Here is a 7,573-nt window from a genome sequence, read left to right on the forward strand (position 1 = left end):
ATGTGTTTGTGGAATTACATGGTGTTAGGGTTGTGTGTGTGTGTGTGTGCTTGTGCGTCATTGAATTACGAATTAGAATACAAGAATAGACATGAACCCTCTTTTGATGGTCCAAAAGTCTTGCAAAACAATGAACAGGCAGGAAAGGGGAAACATTCCGTCACATTCCTGATTAGAAAAGTAAGACTATAACAACCTCCCCGGTGCGTTCCTGAAGACCTCGGCTGTGTTCCAGACCTGGTTCTGTTTCCACCTCCTCTGCAAAGGCTGTGAGGAGCTATAAATACAGACACCGACACAAATACACACGCGTACATATACTGACGTACACACACACACACACACACACACACACACACACACACACACGTGAATACACAGTATATTTACATTTACATTTAAGTCATTTAGCAGACGCTCTTATCCAGAGCGACTTACAAATTGGTGCATTCACCTTATGACATCCAGTGGAACAGCCACTTTACAATAGTGCATCTAAATCTTTTAAGGGGGTGATATATGTCTCCGTCCATTCAGTCCTGCCATCCATTTCCCTCCATACCATCTCATCATTAACGTGTCTATGTGATGTGTAATGATAAGGTCAATGACACCAGACCATAGCTCGGTTTTACACAGATAACCAAACAGTAAACACATGGAGAGTCCCTACTGCACTGTAAATGTTTAATTGGCCACAAAAATCAACATTTTGCAACAGCCATCTCAGTCTCCAGACTTGAATCCCATTGAAAACCTGTGGTTTGAATTGAAGAGGGCAGTCCATGCGTGCATCAGAAGGATATCAAGGATCTGGAAGGATTCTGTGTGGAGGAATGGTCTAAGATCCCTCCCAATATGTTCTTCAACTCATAAAACATTTTAGGAAAAGGCTTCAGTGTCGTTATTCAAGGTGAGGTATTGAACACCGGTTTGTCAATAAACAAAGTTGCTTTCTCTAAGCAATTGGTACTTGTAGAAAATTATATCATTTCCCAGGTTTTTGAGCATACAATATAGCTCGGTATTTGAATTATTTATTTTATACAAACATTTTTGTTCATCTTTATAAATGGTGTGATGATGTAAGGTTGTAGGTGCAGAGAAGAGACCAGACAAGGAATCAGTGGTTAAGGATAAACATAATACTTTACTGAGTAGCCGCAGGATCACAGTACACTTGAAAAAACAATAAACACTAATTCTCGACCACTCACTCAGGAAACGACCACACGGTAAACAATTCAAGCTTCTGCAAAGGACCACAGAAAACACATCTCTTAATACGGGGACACAATTTTGAAATAATAAGACACACCTAAGTCCAATAAAAGTCTCGGTGGCGGTCTCTTCCGCCATCTGGTGTTAGGAGGAACCATGACAAAGGATGTCAACAATTTCGTGACCTCCCTGTACATAGACAACCCTCTAGACAGATATTCCCCTCAAGACGGATTCAAATGTCAATAAGGGCATCATCATCTACTGTACATTATTAGCATCATTCTTAAAATACACTTGAAAAAAGAGAAATTTTGACAATGTCAGATGAACTTGTGGATATTATGTCTCTGCGTCCAGTATGAAGGAAGTTGGAAATAGTTTTGTGAGCCAATGCTAAAAATGGTATCCACAAGTTGACTCTGGGGAAGTCGTTAAAGGGTTTCATTGCCATAAATCTCAAAGTATCCATTTAAAGGCAATATGCATTATATGCTAGCTTGCAAAATCACTTGGTTGCATATCTAATTGTACTAACTTTTAGTTAATCAGGGGAGCCCAACTGAGACCAGGGTCTAATTTTCAATGGTGCCCTGAGACCACAAAGAAAAAAAAATACAACAAAATACAATAACAAGTACACTACACCAGAATATCACCAACATCACAGCCATCATAAACAAGTTACTAAATCAATCAAAACAATTGCACACCTCATGAACTCATTTATTATCAGGGTTTTAAAATGCAATAGTGGCAACAGGGAATCCAAATGTAACGAATATCCTAACACAGAAAGATTACCATGCATAAACAGATATCAGTGAAGACTGACGTGTGTGTGTGTGTGTGTGTGTGTGCATATATATATATATATGTGTGTGTGTGTTGTACAAATCATCAGACTTGATTGAACTGATAGAAAAATGTAATTACATGAGTGAAAAGGAACAAAACTGAGATCACACTGAGATCTCAATACTAAAGACAAACAGAGAATGGGGGTATTATTTCCTTTCCTTGCTTCCCACTACAGGTGATGAAGGAGTCCGAGGAGCGGAGCGCCAAAAGAGATTTCTACTTTTCACATCACATCCATCCCTTACCCTTCGTTGTGTCTGGCAACACCACATTCAAATTGACCGTAAGTGTCACATTAGTCACTAGCCAGTAAGCACAAACTATTTAACAATCCTAGTAACTTTTCTCTCTAAAACATATCACACTATGGAATAATGCAACCAACTCTTGAATAATACAATAATTCACAAACATGTGCAGACAATTAAAAGGGTTTATTTTCTCGCTTTACACATCAAATTGGCTGACAATACACAGCTAACTCCTGCTAGTTATCTAGCTAACGTAAACTCACTCACTTTTGTACATCGCCTTGGTCCGTACAATTGACCTTATTTTAGCGCCCCTGTTAACCTCTCAACTGTCATGCAAAGGCAGAATGAAATTGCTGACCTCCTTGTACTACAGCACAAACAGGCCACACTCCCTGTTAGGGAGATACCTATGTTTGACGGTGATCCTCTAAACTTTAGGCCATTCATGCGTGCATTTGAGCATGGTATAGAAGATAAGACAAGCAGTCTCCAGGATAGGCTCTATTACCTGGAACAGTACACCTCTGGTCAGCCCAAGGATCTGGTCCGTAGTTGTCTGCATATGGAAGCCAGAAGAGGCTATGCAGAGGCTAAGAGGTTGTTAAAGGAACACTTTGGCAATGAAATCAAAGTCACCACTGCTTACATGGAAAAAGTTTGGAACTGGATAAACATCAAACCAGATGATGGAAAGGGACTGGGTGGCTATGCACTCTCTTAGAGGATGCTGTAACGCCATTCAAGACCTACAGAACATGGAAGAGCTTAATCTTCCCTCCAACATAAAGTTGATCATGTCAAAACTTCCCTACAAACTAAGGGACAAATGGAGGTCTACGGCATGTGATATTTTAGAGAGAAGCCACCTGAGGGCCCAGTTCAGTGACCTTGTGACGTTCATGGAAAAACAGGCCAAAATACTGCAGGATCCGTTGTACTATTCAAGAACAACAAAAAGTTATTTTAAACCAAAACAGAAGCTGACTTTAAACTGCAGTTCAAATCCAAGAGTAGGGGAAGCAGCTTTTCCACTGCAGTAGCTGAAGTGGTAGATTGCGACTCTGAAAAACCTCTAAAAGAACAAACATTCAAAGTCAAGAAACCAGGCACCTACCCTTCTAATGCTCCCAGTTTCTCATGTGTACTTTGCGCTGGTGAGCATTTCTTGGTCGACTGCCAACAGGTGAAGGCACAGCCACACGAAGCCAAGGTTGAGTTTCTGAGATCAAAATGCCTTTGTTTTGGCTGTTTGATGAGAGGACACTTAAGCAAAGAATGTAAAAGAAGGATGACCTGTCAGAAAAGAAAGCACCCCACTATCCTGCACATTGAAGGAAGAGAGAGATTTAGATCTCTGAAGGCAGATACGAGGGGTGTAGCAGTAAAGCGGGAGGAGACTGTCAGCAGTGCTCTTGTTTCACTGGAAGCTGGTGAAGATAACGGGGCCGGTACAGATTGTGCACTTGCAATTGTGCCAGTTCAAGTAAAGATGGCAAATGGAAGCAAGTCTGCGTTAACCTATGCGTTTCTCGATTCTGGTAGCTCAGCAACATTTTGTACGGAGAAACTCATGAGGCAGTTGCAAGCTAAAGGCAGTGAGACTGAAATTCTGCTACAAACAATGGGGCAGGATAGTCCTACCAGGAGCTTTGACATATCTGGATTAGAGATTGGCAATGTGGAAGGCGACACATTTCTTGCATTACCAAAGGTCTACACCCAAAATAAGATCCCAGTGACAAGAGAGAATATTCCCACTCAAACAGATCTCAAAAGGTGGCCATACCTGAAACAGGTTCAGTTGAAGGAAATTGACGCCGACGTCGAACTCCTGATTGGCGTAAATGCTCCAAAGGCAATGGAACCCTGGCAAATCATAAATCGTCAAGGCAACGGACCGTATGCAGTGAAAACCCTCTTTGGATGGGTGATGAACGTTCCTCTTAACAGTTGTACCATGGCAGAAGAATCTGGGCATCCTACGGTGATGGCCAATCATATCTCAATGGCCGACCTGGGGGTTCTTCTTGTAAATCAGTTCAACCATGACTTCCCTGAAAGAGAGTATGAAGAGAGAAGTGAGATGGAGATCGTATCAAGCTCCATAACCCTCAAAGGCCATCACTACTACTTCCCGTTGCCCTTTCGCAACAAAGATGTAGTCCTGCCAAACAATCGTGACATGGCAAAGCAGCTCTAAATATTATCAGGAAGTTCAAGAAGGACAAAGGTTACGCTGCAGAGTACAAAGGCTTCATGGAAGAGATGATAACAAAAGGTTATGCAGAGAAGGTACCACAAGAACAGCTCCTCAGAGAGAAAGGCACGGTACATACCACACCATGGCATTCACCATAAGCACAAAGGAACGATATGAGTGGTGTTTGACTGTTCATCATCCTATAAAAGGTACATCTCTTAACAGTGAACTCCTTCAAGGCCCTGACCTGTTAAACACACTTATAGGATTCTTTTGGCAAGAGCACATTGCCATGATGGCAGACATCGAAGGAATGTTCCATCAAGTACGTGACCATGAAGAATACATAGACTTCCTGCGATTCCTATGTTGCCCGGACGGTGATACTAACAAAAGATTGGAGGAGTACAGAATGACGGTACATCTTTTCGGTGCTATATCCTCTCCAAGTTGTGCAAACTTTGCACTGCGAACGACAGCAGAAGACAACTGTGAGAGGTACGATGAAGAGGTGATTGAAACAGTCAAGTCCAACTTCTATGTTGATGACTGCCTCAAGTCAGTGGCCACAGAAGAACAAGCCATAGCTCTCACAAAAAACCTCAGGGATGTGTGCTCTCAGGGTGGGGTCAAATTGACCAAGTGGGTCAGCAACAGCCTCACTGTGCTGGCTTCTATCCCTGATGAACAAAGTCAAGCAGATAAAAGAACCTGGACAGAGAAAAGCTGCCTGTTGAAAGAGCACTTGGAATCCGATGGAACATTGAAAGTGATGCCTTTACCTTCCGAGTCACTGTCAAGAACAGACCCCTTACACAAAGAGGTATTCTCTCAACTGTCAGCTCTATTTATGATCCATTAGGTTTCCTCGCCCCATTCGTATTAAAGGCAAAGTGCTCTGCAAGCTAAAGTGTGGATGGGACAAAGTCACCCCTGAAGAACACTCTATTTCATAGAAGAGATGGCTCTCAGAGCTGGACCAGCTCTCCAGATTCCAGATAGACAGGTGTATGATGCCTGAGAACTTTGGTCAAGTCAAGACCGCACAGCTGCATCACTTCGGTGATGCAAGTGAACAAGGTTATGGCACGGCAAACTACCGTAGGTTCACTGGGGAAATCAAGGTTGACTCCACTCAAGCAGATGACAATCCCCAGACTGGAACTTGCTGCAGCAACATTGGTAGTGTGAGTGGACAGGATGTTAAGACTGGAGCTCCAGATTGAACTTGAGGAGTCAACTTTCTGGACAGACAGCCAGTCTGTGCTAAAATACATCCGCAACGATACCAAGAGATTCCATACCTTTGTGGCTAATAGGGTTGCTATGATCCGTGACCTATCGAAAGCAAAACAGTGGAGGTATTTGAAGTCCAAACACAACCCAGCCGATGATGCCTCAAGAGGTTGGATTACATGTTGAAATTTTCCTGACCTCAAAGCGATGGCGCAAAGGACCAGAATTCCTGGAAAAACAGAAACTCAATGGCTGAAAGTCCCCAAGGAGCTTGGCTCCATCCCTCTGGATGATCCAGAGGTGAGAAAAGACGTAATTGTAAAAAGTACAAGTGTGGAAGAAAAGAGTCCAACCAGCAAACTGATTGAGTACTATTCAACATGGAACAGCTTGAAGAAAGCAGTTGCCTGGATGCTGAAACTGAAGAGACTTATTCTAGTTAAGCCAGAAAAGGAAAGTTCTCACACAAACTGATCCAGGATCAAATCAGAGTCTAACAAACTCACCGAAGGAACAAATTGACAAGTTCAAACTGACATTTGGAAAACAAAGTCTGTATGTGGATGACCTAGATGAAGCAGAAAAGATCATCATTCGATTTGAGCAACGACAGCACTTTAAACAAGAAATTGCACTAGTTTTAAAAGGAAAACAATGTGCCAAGAGAAGGCAATTGGATCAATCTGTAAGCTTGATCCAATTGTTGACAATGACATTCTGAGAGTGGGAGGAAAGTTAAGCAAATCTGCTATGCCTACGGAACTAAAGAATCCTGTGATCCTCCCCAAAGACTCCCACATCTCCAAACTGATCTTACTCCACATCCATGAGCAGGTTGGCCACTCTGAGAGAGGTCACATGCTTTCTAGACTTCGCCAGCAATATTGGATACCCTGTGCCAACTCCTTAGCAAGGAAGATCCTTAAGAGCAGTGTCTTCTGCAGGCGGATGCAAGCTAGAGCTGGAGAACAGATGATGGCCGACCTTCCACAAGATCGGGTGTCACCTGATTTCCCGCCTTCTCACCCATGTGGGCATAGATTACTTCGGCCCATAGAGGTGAAGCGAGGCCGAGTTCATGTGAAGCGGTATGGTGTGATCTTTACTTGCCTTGTGAGTCGAGCTGTCCATCTAGAAGTTGCTAGTTATCTGGATACTGATTCCTGCATCAATGCCCTGCGCAGGTTCATCTGTCGAAGGGGCCCAGTAACAAGTATCAGAACAGACAATGGCACCAACTTTGTTGGAACACACAAGAGAGCTAGGATAAGCTCTGAAAGAGCTGGATCACAACAAGACTCAAAATCTATTACTGAAGGAAGGAGTGACATGGTCATTCAACCCTCCCTCTGGAGCCCACCATGGGGGGGTATGGGAGAGGTTGGTCTGACTAGTGAAAAAGATCCTCTATTCAGTCCTTACAGAGAAAGTACTGGATGATGAGGCTTTGCAGACAGCCTTGTGTGAAGTTGAGGCGATTATAAATGACAGATCAATCACTACTGTAACAAATGACCCTAATGATCTAGAACCCCTGACTCCGAACCATCTGCTTCATCTGAAAGCTAAGCCAGTCTGCCACCAGGACTATTCCAGAGAAGCGACCTATACTCACGAAGGAGATGGAAGCAAGTACAATATATCACCGACCTCTTCTGGAAGAGATGGATCAGGGAGTATCACTTATGCAGGAGCGGAACAAAACTAAGAGAAACTTCAGTCCTGGTGACCTTGTGGTCATCGTCGATGACACCGCCCCAAGGAACTCTTGGCTAATGGGGCGTGTGATGGAGGCTTTTCT

The sequence above is a fragment of the Oncorhynchus keta genome, chromosome 22, assembly GCF_023373465.1.
Source record: "Oncorhynchus keta strain PuntledgeMale-10-30-2019 chromosome 22, Oket_V2, whole genome shotgun sequence".
Taxonomy (NCBI): Eukaryota; Metazoa; Chordata; class Actinopteri; order Salmoniformes; family Salmonidae; genus Oncorhynchus; species Oncorhynchus keta.